The sequence below is a fragment of the Pinus tabuliformis genome, chromosome 4_1, assembly GCF_031772625.1.
Source record: "Pinus tabuliformis cultivar Carrire ecotype Pingquan chromosome 4_1, CPIR1, whole genome shotgun sequence".
Classification (NCBI taxonomy): Eukaryota; Viridiplantae; Streptophyta; class Pinopsida; order Pinales; family Pinaceae; genus Pinus; species Pinus tabuliformis.
In genome coordinates, this window is record NC_142303.1 from 886,648,595 (window position 1) to 886,665,638 (window position 17,044).

The window sequence follows — 17,044 nt, forward strand, 5'->3', positions numbered from 1 at the left end:
AGGTAGCAGGAGCTCAGACATCTTTGAGGCTGCAAAACTACCTTGGCGACTCCACACATCAAAGAATAAATTAGAAGGTGACTCCACTGCTAGAAGACCAGTAGCTTGATGAAGTTACAAGATGTGTTCCACTGCAAGAATGAATGCCAGGTATGCTCCTATGAATCGGTCTCATATCCCTGGTTTTCCAAATCCTATGCCAAAGGTTGATTGGTTAGATGATCTTCCAATATTCAAAGATGAAAAGAAGGATGATGCTGCTCTCCATTTGGTTAAGTTTCACATACATGTACGCAGTCTTAAGGTTCATTTCCCTGAGGATTGTCTCATGAGGATGTTTATGGCTACTTTAGAAGGAGAAGCATGGTCTTGGTATAAAAGTTTGGAAAATGGTTCATTATCTTCTCTTGCTGATTTCCATGATGTGTTCTGTGAAATGTATAAAGAATATTATCCTTCTTTGTTGCTGCTCAAAGATTGCTGTAGGCATTCTTTAAATCTTATTCAGTACTTGGAGGATTGTTATGGTGATGATGAATTTACAGATGAAGAAATTTTAGAGGCTCTTCATAACAATGTTTTTCAACACCAAGGAGAAGGTATAACATTCCATGAAGCACAGCATGAAGAGCAGCAAGAGTTTACTTGTGAAAACCATGTTTTATCCTTAGATATTGATGTAGAGATGCAGCAGATTTGTCAGGTTTCAGATCATGATGGAGATGAAATTGATTGCATTCAGCAAGAAGAAATATTGGAGGAAATTTTCTATGACCCTCAGGCAGAGGAAAAGCTTGCTCAATTTTGTAATTCCTTGCAGCAGCTTACTCCAAATAATAATCATAATAGTGAGGAAAATTCCATTGTTTGTTGGGATGATTCAGAAAAGCAGCTGGATAGCTTGTCAAATAGAAAAGTGGATAGCACATTAGAGGGGTCTTGTGTGGTTGAGAATCAGTGGCCTGAAAATGAAGAGTGTTATCATGATCATTATTTTCAGCAGCTTTCTATGACAAAACACAAGGAGACTATGCTGGTTCCTTTCTCTTTCACGATGGAGGAACTGAACACTGTGGTTGAAGATCAGTTTGCACAGCTAGAAAGTTACAACGAAAACCAAGCTGATCATGTATTCTGGGATCCTGTAGCTGATTACATGGAAGAGTTTTACTCTCCAGTATTTCAGTTTTTCGAAGAAGATCAGAGGCAGTTTCAGTGGCAGCGGTCATCACACTGTCAGATTGGCTCTGAACTCCAATGCGGTCAAAGAAGTCAAATGTCAAATAAAACAAATGATTGGCTGCATTGGAAATTTCATATTGATTGAGCAGAAGGAAACTGAAATTGTTAGGGTAGGTAGGTAGGTAAATGCAAATAAGCTCAAGGTTGGCTGAGCATTTATTTTTCAGTAGATGTAGTTTTCTTTTTTCTACAGTCATGCTGGTCAGGAAAATTTCTGTTTGTCAAATAAATGTTATAAGGCACTGGAGCTGTAGGTTCTTAGTGCACCACAAGGGCACACTATCCCAAGTGGAGCCACTGTTATCACTAAAATGCTGTTGTCAAATTTTTTTTTAGCCTAGCTTAAAGACTGGGTGTTTTCGCAGCGCCTGAATTCGTTTTTAGCAGTTTCGCAACGCTACCTGTTTAAGTGGTTTCGTAGCGTGCTACGGAATTGGGGATTTGTTCGAGTTTTCAGTGGACGCCGAAATTATAGCATGCCTATTGTATACTGGCTACAACTGCTGTGGATGAGGTTGATGTGCTTAAAGGTCTATGTCAGATATTTCAGATAAGATTGAAGATATCAAGGCAATGATGTCAGCTCCACCGTTGCCTGAGGTTCTTCAGGCTCTTTATAATGAAAAGAACGTTTCTCAGGATAAAAATGCTTCCTAATTGCTAATCACTTGAAAGAAGGAAATGCATCTAAAGTTTTGGAACTCTTGAATTCCTTGTTTCTATTTTATTGCAAAATATGGTACCTAAGGTTGAATGTTTTTCCTATGTATTGAGCTCGGTGTTTCCAGTGAATACCTTATAGTTTGTATAGTCACTGCTGCACCGAAAGGATAAAAGGGACCTGAACAGAGCGCACTGGGAAATCTATTAGTACTATTTTGATATTAGCACTATTTGGAGTATCTGCTGCTGGTTGGCTATGGTTAATAGGTAAAGGCTGGTAAATCCTGTTGTCATTCAACTTCAAGTTCTTGAGTTGAAAGTATTAGTCTCGGCCTAAAAGATCAAGACATAATCAGTCAAACTTCATTAAAAAATATTCCTCAACCGAAAGAGTTCAAACAAGTGGGAAGATACAAATCTCTCAACAAATGCAATGTTAATGAAGGAGTTTTTCCCAAATGATATGTGTCAACACACGAGTCTATATGGGAGCACCGCTTCGATATTATGGCCGAGGACTATATAAATGGGCCGGTGGAGATTTCTTCTGCTGTGGGTGAAACCGATTATGGACAAGTGACAACATACGTGTTAACTGTATGACACATGGCCTCTACAACAGCGCGCTGGATTTTGGGATTATGTTTGTGGAATTGCTGGGTGTTATAGATCATTTCGTTCATGCGCAAATGGAGAAAGACAAATTGAGCCATTGACACAAGATATCTCAACTCTTTCTTTTTCGCCTTTGATTTGCGTTGTTGGGACTGTTTTGCCGGAGTTAGTTCGCCAAACAAGGAAATTCCAAGGGCGCAGAGGATCTTTCGAGTATGATGTGAACCAAGACCCCATGTTCATACAATTAATGAAGTTGTTGTATATTGTTATGAGACAAGATGTCATTCGTGTGGCTAATTTTGCCGACTTCTGATCGATCACCCTGGCTTGCATAACACAGTGCATGGCAATATGAGAAATTGCTAAATTCATTTCAGAATCAGAGGAGATTGATATTGTTGACAGAAGATATGCATGGGGAAAATGGGATTGGCAAAAATGTGCAGCATTTCATTGCAAAAATAATAAAAAATAAGGCAGGGGCCACATTTGTTGGAACCATACCCAGAAAACGACACCAGCAAGTTTTGACGCCACTATTGCAATCTAGAAAATGTTGGTGGTGAATTTATATCTCTGCTCGGCGCTCTCCACGATTCACTTGCAGAGCTTGGCAATCTTAAGCTTCAACGTTTACCTAAGAAGTACAATGGGTTAGTTTTGACTCTTATGGGTGTGATGTATAAGAACCGTGGAGATGTGGATGCAGCCATTGCGTGTCCAATTAGTTTTCAAGCTTAGTGAGAATATCTTTGCATACTATAAAAGTCATGCTGCCAGCAAGTTACTTGATCCGGCATTCCTGTTTGCATCTGATAATGCAGACAGGTATGTCGTCTCACCTAGAAGGTATGACGCGTTGTTTAAAACACGACGTGTAAAGCTCCTGGGTAGAACAATTGACCTGGGATTTTTGATTGGCCAGAGGATGAATAAAATGTTCAGAGAAAATATTGACTTCTTGTTTGAACGCTTTGAATCTCATGATCTCTGTGCCGTTGTGGAGTTGCAACAACTGTTAGACGTTTTGAGACTCACTTATCAGCTCCTAGCAGAACGTTTATCAATGGACCCATACAATGTTATGCTAAATGAGATGTCAGAGAACATCTCCCTTGTCTCTTTTTCTGGTCGCCTTGCCTTGCAGATTTTTACAGAGATGCAAAATGATTTCTTGGTAAATTTTGTCTTCTGTAATACTACCCAGCGTTATATTCGCCCATTGAAAGTGTGCCAAAGACCAGAAGCAGGGGAAGTCCAGTTTTCTAAGTTGCATTGTGGATGGTAGGTATTCAAAGGATTTTGTTGATACTCACAGCATTGTTATGCAGATGTATTATTATCAAGAGGCTGTTACCATCATATTGGACATATAATTGCAGAGATGAATGCATCTTATAGACCTTTAAAAGAACATTCAGGAAGGGGAATCCAAAGCCCAAGGAGATTGAACAAATATCATTCCGGTTGCTAAATGAGTCATTTACAAATGCTTATCACTACATTCTAGAAATGAAGACTGGTTACAATTATGTGCAATAGAGGAAGCCGTTGAAGATATGCTCCAAAGGCCTGGAACTAGTTATGGCTGCTAAAGAAAAACAATCATTAACCTTCTCAAGCAAAAAGATTTAAGCATTCAAATAGGGGATTGCTAAAGACTGATGCTGTTAAGTTTAGTATCCGGGAGATTATTGCTGAAAGTGAAGAGGAGCGAAAATGAAGTCTGTGAACTTTCTGTATGATTAAGGTTTCTAGATGAAGTTTTAAAGGATGGCTCCAGCTGTTCTAGTATTCCTCACCTCAAAGAATGTCATAACCAACAGAAAGAAAGCAGAGAAAATATCTTGAAGACAACAGAGATAGGCTTATCTAATCAGGTGGTTATTAGAAGACTGTGTTTTTATGATTACACAGCAGTTTCGTAGCGCGCTACGAAACTGCTGTAGCTGCATGCTTCAGTTAAGCCAGCTAATTATGTACATGTGACTGCAAATCTTTTTGAAAGTTCGGTTATCACACAGGTATATGGAAAGGGGTGGCCAGCACATCAGAAACATGTCAGCATTCCATACCTAGGGTTATTAAAAGAGCTGAGACATGTTGCTGAACTTTCGGAGAATGTTGGGAGACAGAGACCGTTAAAATAGGAGCACATCTTTTGGTCAATTAATGAGCCATCGGTGCTTTCAAGCATCCAAAGTCAGTATTCATTGTATCTGTAGCTCAGCCTTCTCAATTCAATCAGCAAAAGGACATGTGTCAGGAGCCAGAAAAGCATCATGCTACGAGGAGCAAAGATTGTGGATTTTGATTAAATGAAAACCATTTGTAATTTCAGTTTAGCCATTATGTAATTAATAAGTTAGTTATGCACTAGATAGGGATAGTCAATAGCCACCTTCGAGGCTCCCCTCATGCTGGAGGAGGAAGCTCGAGGTGTTAAGTTTGCTTGCCTATAAAGGGATTAGATGAGGATGTAGAAAGGGTTGGACATTTTATACAAAAACAGAGTTGTTTTGGGCCATTGTAAGACTTTTGACAGTAATAGTAAAACAGTGTTGATCTCTTCTCAAGATTCTCGATGGATTATTGTGTTCAAATATAATGATGGTGTTTTATATTTTATGTTCTTTTACGGCCTTGTTGTAACACAATCACTCAGAATTCATAATCTTATGCTCTGACTTCCTGTGTGTTTGGCAAGCTGTGGTTTTGATGGAGTATGTTTGACATGTAATGCAAAGAGCCTTGACTTCCATGAAATGACTATGTTTTTCTTGTTTACTTAGTATATGAGACTCCATAGCCCAATGAGAACCAGTTTGATATGTTTCCAACCAGCTTTTGCTTTCATGACCGAGTAAAGAGTTAGCCATCTGTTGTAGTGAATGATTTTTATCAAGAGTTTGTGAGAGAGCCCTCTCTGATCAAAGAGGCTAAGCTTTGATCTAAAGTTAGGTTGAAAGAGTTACATGAAATCTTGCTTGGTTGCAGCCCTCAGTAGTGATTTTGTGATAACAGAATGAAAAGACTCTCTATTTTCTACAAATTAGAATATTATGAGAGCTTGCCAATAGCCCACCTATTTGATACTATGCACATCGGGAAAAATGTGGGAGAGTGCTTGTGGAAACATCTAAATGGAAATAACATTGAAGCACAAATAAAGTTAAGAAAGGACCTTTGAGTTGCCAATATCATGCCGAACATGTGGTTTCATGAAGACAACTCATATGTTCATGCTCCATGGACATTTACATCAAATGAGAAAGAAAACATCATTTCTACTATGAAAAGCATAGGATTTCATTCTGGCTTTGGCGCGACATTAACAAACGTATTCACAAGAGATGGATCAGAGTTCTCAGGCCTAAAAACACATGATTGGCACAATTGGATAAAGGTAACATTGTCATATGTTATATTTGTTGGAAACTTAATTATAAAATTGTATATCCTAGTGATAATATAAGTTCATGCATATTTGAACATAGTTATTTGTTAATAGACATGCTAGTATAGTGATGAAATTAGTTCATGCATATTTGAACATGGTTATTTGTTAATGGTCATGTAGTATGTGTTGCTTGCAGCAATACCAAGTACTTTTGACCACAATGTCACTTTGACTATTTACAAATTATGTAAATATCTGAGGTATTTTTCAATCCATCATGCATACTCTTCCATTACTCTTATCATTTGAAGTGCAACATTGGTTATGCATTTATATGAGTTTCAACTTTTAGTTTACAAAAAATAACAAGTCTTTATTGTAATACTTGTAGGTGGGTCTCATCTAAAGAGATACATCAGGATGACTTGAAGTATTGGAAGAGGAATGTTTCACTTTTGATGTGTGATATTCAAATGTGCTTCCCTCCAAGCTTCTTTAATTCTCAAGAGCACTACCTTGCACACCTAGTAGAAGAGATTGAACAGTGTGGTCCTATTCATATTCGAACAATGTGGCTCGCGTTTGTGAGGCAAAAGGCTCGACCAGAAGGGTCCATAGTTGAGGGGTACATGGTTTTCTAGGCCATGGTTCATTTGAGTGGGTACTTACCTCAATTGCATCTTTAAGCTCCACGATTATGGAATTACAACCAATCTCAATCATTTGAAGAAGAAAAATTAGAGGGAGAAGGGACTTCAAATAGGATAAAAGGTATAAAAAAATGTTAGGAGTTATTTGTATCTTAAGTTTTATATTACATGGCTTTAAATAATTATTAATTCGTTGAATGAAAAAAAAAATTCTTTGTAGATGCGAAGAAGTGGGAGGCATTACATTTGTATGTTGCATACAATTCTGACTTTATGTTGGAATGGATGGAGAAGTACACTGAAAAAAATAAATTAGAAGATGAAAATGCATGGGCCAATATATATAATAGACATGGTCAAAACACTACTCGAGGATTGCCTACAAGCCATAAAAGAAAGTGGCCAGAGAGATGCTTGTGGAATTGGCTAAAGGCCAATATTGAACACGAGGCAACAAAAGGGAATAATAGAGTAACACAACAACAATTGAATTTCATTAAAGGATCCATAAATGGGGAGGTGATATATATTAATATATTTCATATATTTAATAATTTTTTTGTTAGATTTCATATCCTTGAATCTAATTAGTTGATATTTATATGAATTTAGGTAAGATATTACAAAGGAATGTGGAATTTTGGTCATCATTTTCACATCAAAAAAGTTGATGAAAAGAGAAAAACTTATGATTGTGGAGTTTCAGCATCATTTGAGGTGGAATGTCGTTCACATGCAAATGATAGACAACCAATCACAAGAACACTTTGCTACTATGGAGTGTTGGAGGACATTATCGAGCTTGATTTTATGTCTTTCAAGAAAGTTATTTTTCATGTTGAATGGTACAAGCTTATTGAAGTGGGAGAAGAAAAAACTATCTTGCTCCATGATAATGGATTCCACATGATCAATACATCTAGGTTTGAGGCCACTTCTGAACCTTGTGTGTTTCCAAGTGAATGTGACCAAAATTTTCTCATTCCAAATTTAGAACAACCTGGTTGGTCATTTGTGATTGATTATGATCCAAGAGGACGAAGAGTAACATTTGTTCAAGATGTAGAGGACCATGATTTACTTGAAGATGCAGAAGTTCCCCCTGAAGACATAGATGGCCAAGATGGAGATGATGAATAATTTATTGTCAATGATGCATATCACCAAGATGGAGACCAAGACGAGTTTATTGAAGTTTTTGAAGGACATGAGCAGCCACATGGGCATCAAATCCATGAAGATGATGAATTCATTGATTTTAATTTACCTGTAGTTAAAGGTGATGAAGACTATGAAAATGATGGTATTAATTTATTTGTGGATTTAGGGTCTATTAATGATGGGGTATATATGCCATTAGATGAGGAGATTTCATCCGAGAATGACATTTTATGATCACTATGTATACTTTAAGGTAGTTTTAAGGATTCACTACAATATAATTTTTCTTTACAAGTTAGACATATGAGTTTTTAATTGTAATGAACATTAAGTAATTTGAATGTTTAATGTTTTACTTGTGAGGATGACATTTTTCGATCACTATGTTTACTTTAAGATGGTTATAAGGATTCACTGCAATATAATTTTTCTTTACAAGTTAAGTATTGAGTTTTTAATTGTAATGAACATCAAGTAATTTGAATGTTTAAGGTTTTACTTGAAAGACATATATATTTGGTGTTACCGATTCTATTTTCTTATCGGTTTTTTGATCAAGGTTTTCTTATTTTTATGTTATTATGTGTTTTCTTAAGAATGTACCCATGGGTGTTACTGATGCTACTATGGGGGATTCAATGATATTCACTACTTTTATGGAAATGTTAACAAATGCACGAGGGCAAGACGCTGCTATGATGATGCATGAGGTAAGCTTGAATATTGTCTTTTATATGTTCAATTATCTTATATTCTTTATTATATTATGCTAATTTATGTTTGTGGAATGCAAGCAATCGCTAAAGTCATTCCAACCCCTATAACACCTTATAATACATCTAAGGTAATGATAGTGGTAAAACTTGATCAATATTTTTGTGCATTTAGTTAACTTATTTCACTATATATATATTTATTAATATTTGTGCTTTTACGAAGTGTGCATTTTTTTGGCATGCAGGATTCATTTATGCCCCTCAATACAACCAATGTTGGCATGCAGGGATCATTAATGCCCTCATATACATCTAATGTTATGCAAAATGTAAGATTCAACCATATATTTGTGTGAGTTTGATTATGTTATTTGTTGAGAAATCTAGGGCATATATTTAATAATTTTTTTTCACAATGACTCCATGATTTATGAGGTGTTACAAAGAGCTACATCATGCCTTCAAATAGATCACCCCATCCATTTTTCTCTTCTTGTACATACAATACTATTTTAACAAGTAACCCAAGCAATATATTATTCCAAAACATGATGTCAAGTTACTTTTCTAGGGTTTTTATGTAATCAAGAGGCCTTTTTAGGGTTTCTTAAATTCAAACCTTAGATCATACTCTTTTCCCTTTATGTCATTCTAGAGTTTATCCCATGCCCTAGAAATCAAATCATAGGGAACAAATACTTAAGATTAAGGTTTCCAAATATTAGGGTATTTCTTAAAATATAAACCCATAAATTCAACCCTACTACATCTTATGATGGACCCTTTAAAAGAAAATTATTATACATACCTCATGGACACCTATCTGTACTGATTAGTATTTAGTAAACAACACTACATGGTAAACAATAGAGGCCCCTTCATAAAAACCACTTACAGCTAGTACTCCCCTCTGCTAACAGATTGTGGTTTCAACATACAGCTGTTACAACTCAAGGAGGACAGGAAGCTGTAAATCCATGTGGTCAACCATAAATAGTGTTATGAAACCATCTCAAGAAAAAGATAGAAAAGATAGATCAATGCCTTAAAATTCAGCCCCTTTGAGGGGGCAACCTCCTTTACATTACATAAATGAACAATTCTTGGATGATTCAAATGAAAAAACCTCCTTTCTATATATAGGAGTCTAAGGAGTCACAATATAACCCATCCGACCTAACAATAATAATATAAAGCCACAAAAATAACAATAGAGGGATTCTATAGGGCACATTAATAACAATATGGGGACAATAGGGGCACAACAATATTAATAAGGGATGCAACTACAATAGTAATGGGGTAATCACTAGTATTATAGGGACCCAACATGCCCCTCTCCTTCAAAAAAGTGTTGTCCTTAACTCTTGAGTAGTTCTGGATGCTTCTGTATAAAATTTTCATCCTCCCACGTGGAATCTTCAGCGGATAAGTTCTTCCACTTGATAAGATACTCTAAAATTGATCGATTTCGTAGCTGTCGAGTTCTTGTTTCTGTGATTTCTTCTGGTTCCAATATAATTTTTCCTTCCTCGTCAAGTTCTAGCAATATTGTTTGAACTGGGAGCTTGTTGCCTATAACCTTCTTTAAACATGAAACATGGAAAATTGGGTGCAATCGAGAAGCTGCAGGAAGCTCCAATTTGTATGCCATAGTACCAAACTTTTGCAACACCTTTTACGGACCATAATACTTTGGTGATAATTTATTATCCTTCTTAGCTTGCTTGAGAGAAATTTGCTTATATGGTTGTAGCTGTAGGAATACCCAATCACCTACATCAAAACTTCTTTCGCTGCGATGTTGATCTGCCTGTTGTTTCATTTTATTCTGTGCCAACGTGAGGTTATCCTTTAAAATTTGGAGGACTTGTTGTTGATGTTCGATGTGATGTTCTACTGCTTGAACCTTAGAATTTTCTCTTAAATATGATGTGATGGATGCTGGCTGATATCCATAAAGTGCCATAAATGGGGTCATTTTTGTTGTTGTATGGAAGGAAGTGTTATACCACCATTCAGCCAGAGGCAACCATTTGACCCATTGTGTCTATTTATCAGATACAAAGTAGTGAAGATATCCTTCCAAACATTTTTTTATTATCTTAGTTTTCCCATCAGATTGATGATGAAAAGATGAGCTATGAGCTAACTAACTACCAGGACAAGAAAATAATTATGTCCAAAAATTTCCTGTGAAAATGGGATCTCTATCACTTACAATAATATTTGGGTTTCCATGTAGCTTTTGAACTGTTTCCATAAATGCAGTAGAAATTGTACTGGCTTTAAATGGATGTGATAATGCACAAAAGTGTGCATACTTGGTAAGTCTGTCAACTACCACCATGATGACACTCTTTCCCTCAGACCTGGGTAAACCTGTGATAAAATCCATTGAAACCTCCTCCCAACGTTGGCTTGGAATGGATAAATATTGTAATAGACCCGGTGTCTTAATTGTTTCAACTTTATTTTGTTGGCAAACCAAACATTCTGCCACAAACTTTTGAATATCTGATTTAAGTCCATCCCAAAAAAAATCCTTCTTAACCCTATGGTAAGTTCTTAAAAATACTGAGTGCCCTCATAAGGGAGAAGTGTGCAATTCCATAAGAATCTTTTGTTTTAGCTGGGAATTCTTACAGAGGTATAAGCGATATTTGTACCATAACGAATCATTTTTCCAACTAAATGTCTCAGACGTACAGGAATGTTGTTGTAACTTTTGAATAAGTTCCCAAACTTCTTCGTCATTCTTCCATTCCTCCCTTGCTTCGTTTATCCAATTTGGTTGGATAATAGAAATGGCACACAACAATGCTTCCACATCCTCATCCTTTCTTGAGAGTGCATCTACCACCACATTTTGCTTCCCTTTTTTGTAGATGATTTCAAAGTCATAACCCAAAATCTTTGTGACCCACTTTTGTTGCTCTTTAGAGGATAATCTTTGTTCTAAAAATTATTTAAGGCTATCATGATCCGTTTTTACCTTCAAGTGTCTTCCCGTTAGGTAGGGCCACCATTTCTTAAGTGCATGGAGTATTGCCAACATTTCCTTCTCATAAATAGCTTTGTGTAAAAACTTTCCCTTGATTGGACGACTTTCAAAAGCAATGGGTCTTTAATCTTGCATTAAAACAGCACCAATTCCATTTCTTGAAGCATCACATTCCACAATAAAGGTTTTTGTGAAGTCTAGTGTAGCTAAGACCAGTACTTGGCACATTGCCTCTTTAAGATGTTCGAAGGCCTTTGTTGCTTTTGGAGTCCATGAAAATGCATCTTTCTTCAATAATGTTGTTAGAGGTGCTGCTATTCTCCCATAATTCTTAACAAACTTGCGATAATACCCTGTCAACCTGAGAAATCCTCACAGATGCTTTATGGATGTGGGGATTTTCCGTTCCTTAATGGCTTTAATTTTGCTAGGGTCTACCTTAACTCCTTCATGAGATACAATATGACCGAGATATTCCACCTCTTGTACTCCAAAGAAACATTTGGATCTTTTTGCATATAATTGTTTCCCCTCCAATAGTTGTAGCACCCTGTCAACATGTTCAACATGATCCTTCCAAGACTTGCGGCAAATTAGTATATCATCAAAAAATACTAACACAAATTTTCTAAGGAATGGTTTGAAAATGGAATTCATCAAACCTTGAAATGTTGAAGGTGCATTGGTAAGGCCAAAAGGCATGACCAAAACTTCATAATGACCCTCATGAGTTATAAATGCTATTTTCTGAATGTCTTCAGTCTTCATTCTGATTTGATGATATCCTAAACGAAGATCCAACTTGGTGAAGTAAATTGATCCATGCAATTCATCTAGGAATTCATCAATAACGGGAATGGGAAACTTATCTTTAATAGTGAGCTTGTTGAGATCCCTATAATCTGGACACATGCGCCATGATCCATCCTTTTTGTGCACTAATACTACTGGAGCAGAGAAATAACTTTGACTCGGTTGAATTATACCAGCCTCTAGCATTTCTGCAACCATATGTTCAATTTCACTCTTTTGGGCATAGGGATGTCTGTATGGCCTGATGTTTGGAGGAACACTTCCTGGAATCAGATGAATAGCATGATCATGATCACGCATAGGTGGGAGACCTTTGGGAGTCTCAAATACCTTGGAATGATTGTCCAAGACTTTTTGGAGATCTGGAGAAATAGATGATTCCAATGTGGAAACATCTAGCGAACATAATTGTGCAATTACACCTCTTTGTTCCTTTTTTAGAAGCTTTGTCATACTGTTAGAGCTGATTATCTTTCCCGGTTTCCCTACACTACCCCTTAATTCAACTTCCTTTCCTTCCACAGAAAATTTCATGAAAATTTCTTGAAAATTAAAAGCTATTGTACCAAAGGATTGTAGCCATTGGACTCCTAATACAACATCAGCACCTCCCATTGGAATGGAAATCATTGGGCTAGTCAATACATATTCTCCCATGGATAGCTTGATATTATGGCACTTTCCAGAGCAATTTATTGTTCCTCCATTTGCAACCATCACTTGACACTATGGTGTTGGATATAAGAAGCAATTCAATTCTTTTGGTACCTTACAATGAGTAAAAGTGTGGGTACTTCCTAAATCAATCAACACTATTACCTTTTTCTTCTTGATTTGTCCTTCTATCTTGATGGTTTGAGGAGTGGTAATTCCCGCCAATGCATTACAAGATATGGTCGGATTCATTTCTTTATCTAGGCTTTTTTCTTGGAGTATATCCTATTCTTTTGACCCTTCTTGCTCCTTTTCTTCTTCCTCCTCACAATCTATGTAGAATAATTTCTTCTCAACACACTTATGACCTTTAGTGTATTTGCTATCACAACTGTAACAAAGCCCTTATGCTCTTTTTTCTTCCAATTGTTGTGGTGTCAACCTTATAGGTTGTGGAAGACTATGGGGAAACAACACTTCTGTCTTTATAGTTGTGAGTGGTATGCTTCCTGGTTGCCATAATTTTGCTTTCCATTTTTCTTGATAACCTGAATGCCTTCTCTAATGAATCAGGTTCCCAAAGGCGAACATCATGTTGGATATTATCCTTTAAAGACCTTATGAACACATCAATCCTATGCTCCTCTAGAATATCTTTTACCCTTATGTTCAATTTTTGGAACTCCTCAATGTGCTCCATTATTGAACCCTTTTGTTTGAGACTTATCAATTGGCTAAAAAAAGTGTTGCTTTCTGTATCCTCATAATGTGCTATCAATTCTTCCGTAAAAATTGCCAAAGTGATAAATTGTTTACGAGAGAAAAGCCATTGATACCATACAAACTGATTTGGTTCCAAATATAAAGTTGCAATACGTAGCTTCTGTGTGTTTTGCACATTATTGAGATCGAAAAAATGCCCCATCTATAATATCCATGTTGCGGGATCCTTGCCATCAAACTTCCTCATATCGATTTTTGGAATATGGTGGGTCTTCGATCCCACATTAGAGCCTATGATATCATGATTAACATTTCTTTTGTTCGCATCATGAGTTTCCTTTACTACCTTTTCACCATTAGTAAGTATTTCTTGTAGAAAATTTGTCAAATTTGTCTTCAAATCTGCCATGTCTCTCTTCAAATCTGTCTTCAAATCTATCTTCAAATCATCCATCTTAGTTTTCACACCCTTTATCTTAGCTTCTATTAGCTTTTGTGAGAGTAACATTTGTTGCACTTGTTCTTGTAATTTTGATATATCATGTAGCATTTCTTCCTCTTCTTCATGAGTCATGCTAGAGCTTTCAGGTTCCTTACTAGGTGTTTGCATTTTCTTTCCTCGGGGCATGAGTTACCGATAATAATGCTCTACTATGCCCTTTGAATTCCTTCAAAATAAATTTCAAACCAATCTTAAGCAAAAATTTAAAAGAATCTACACACCTTTTTTCACTTTGTAGGAGCTCGATATTGCCTCTGATGTATCTCTGTACATTCAAATCATCAAGTTCTAAAATTGTGACCAATAGTAGCCCTCTATGTCCTCTTTCCAAGGCAACTAGTCTGATCCAAATTGGATTCTCCAAGGAAGAGTTATGCGAAATCTCCCATAGTGACCTGATTATAGACTAGTTCAGTAGAGCGAACTTGTAAGATGTGCCACGAGTCACTGTTTCGACCTTTGGCTCTGAAACATATCTACAGGAAACTACAACTTGCCCTATTTCTATACCTTCTTACGAAATTTCAATCCGATGCTCAGAGATAAAGTTATGACGATTTTCCCCAGGTCACTTGTTTGGAATGTAATTCAGGAGTCTGCAAAAAGACCAACTTTCTTAGATCATATCTCCTCAAATATAGCGCAAAAAGCTCTGAAATTCGGATCCGAGCTTCAGCACAATGTCTTCTCAAATGGTTTTTTTTCTAGCTTCTGAAACATCGCAGAAAAAAAAGTTATAGAAAAAATTCAACGATGACCTATTTGGAGCAGCGAAACCCTAGAATCCAAAGCTCTGATACCAAATGTTATGAAACCAGCTCAAGAGAAAGATAGAAAAGATAGATCAACGCCTTAAAATTCAACCTCTTCGAGGGGGAAACCTCCTTTACATTACATAAATGAACAATTCTTGGATGATTCAAATGACAAAACCTCCTTTCTATATATAGGAGTCTAAGGAGTCACAATATAACCCATCCGACCTAATAATAATAATATAAAGCCACAAAAATAACAATAGAGGGATTCTATGGGGCACAGTAATAACAATATGGGGACAATAGGGGCACAACAATATTAATAAGGGATGCAACTACAATAGTAATGGGGTAATCACTAGTATTATAGGGACCCAACAAATAGCCCATCTTATTCATCGTGATCTTGAAAGGTGTGCAAGTGTTTAGCTAATCCGACATCAAGATGTTGACAACCGTAAGGTTGGAGGGCCATTGTTGCTCAAATTCATCAATGTAGATATGTTGATGAGGGTATGACCAGAGCTTACTTATATTGAAGCATGTGAAGGGATTCAAGGGAGAAATGGTGACCAAATCTTCCATAATGTTGGGTCTTGAAGAATCTGATAAAGAGATAAAGCAAACAATGAATGACACATGTGCTATGGGTGTTGATATCCTTACAACGGAATAGTATTGCAGCCCATGGCTTTCAAAGAACGAAATTTGATTAGTATTGTTGAAACAGGCTTTCGAAAAACAATGGCATATCCTTTACCTGCTATTGTTCATGTTAATATGCAACCTTATCTAGGTTCAAATTCCGAACCCTGAGTGCGAGCATTCTTGCATTCATAGTCGCTACATTATTATTTGTGGAAGCTTATGCACACCTTTCATGAAAAAAAGATTATGGTGCTATTACTATTGAGGAAGCTAACTCCACGACAATCTCCTGATTGTTTTGATTGACATCGCTGATTCTTTGGGTGATAGTCAACAATTTGGATGAATTTCCTGGTGATAGATTAGAATCCGGATAAATATGATGCCAAAAAGAAACTACTTTGAGCACATTGTAGCTAAACTCCAATTCATGTGTAAATCATACCAATTCTGGATCGAGGATTGTGAAAGCAGATTTACTATGGAATAGTTTCTGGTGTTGAGTCATTAGGTCTCAAAAGATATAGGCCTGTAATATTGGTTAAGAGGTGCCTCAATTTCCAATGTTCTGGACCTGTAGCACTCAAAGGAAGACATAAATCATGCCAAGAATATTGTGGCCAATAACACTGGACAGGTCAGGAAAATTGCACAAGTATAAACTTGTAATGTCAATAGAGAAGGGGTTAAAATATGTAGAGTGCCCCAATCTAGATCCACCACATCTATTCAGCTACCACAGCTTTATCACACAGATCTTGTATATATAGCATGAAAGGGTATTCAGATTTATTTACGAAAAATAGAAATCAATCTTAGATGCCTTATAAAGTATTGATTTGGCCATAGATTCAATGTGTGCAAGGTCAAGTTTCAGATTGGGTATGGGCATATTTTAGAGCCTAGTTTTGATATAGAGACAACAAATATGAGTGAATATAAGGAAAATGCATTTGTGATTTGAAGTGTGACTGCTTTTTCCAAATATCGGTTGAGTTTTTACTGCTTTTTACCATTCTTTTATGTCACTCTTGAAGATATTTTTACTGCTTTTTCCAAATCTTTTATGTCACTCTTCGCCTTTAGAGATAATCGTTTCTTTGGATATTTTTACTGCTTTTTCCCATTCTTTTATGTCACTCTTGGCCTCAAAGTTAATAGTTTCTTTGGTCTGCTAGTTGTTCTTCTTCTTCTTCTTCCCTAGCTTTTGGCAAGCATTGTTCTTCTCCACTTTCACTACTCTGTTTGAAGAATGAAGCAACCAACCATTACAGGCCTGCAGGTTTATACACTTCTGTTATTGGTTCTTCATCATAAACTAACGTTTTCTCCATTCCCATTCCCATTGCGTTTGTGGAGCTGCAGCTGCTCAGAAGGGTTTTTGAACTCTTCCTCTGGGGTTTCTGCCTGATTCATTAATTGATAATATCAAAGGCATCATGGAGAGAAGAGAGTTAAAGTCTTCAGAGGGAAGAAGTTGCATGCAGAATTG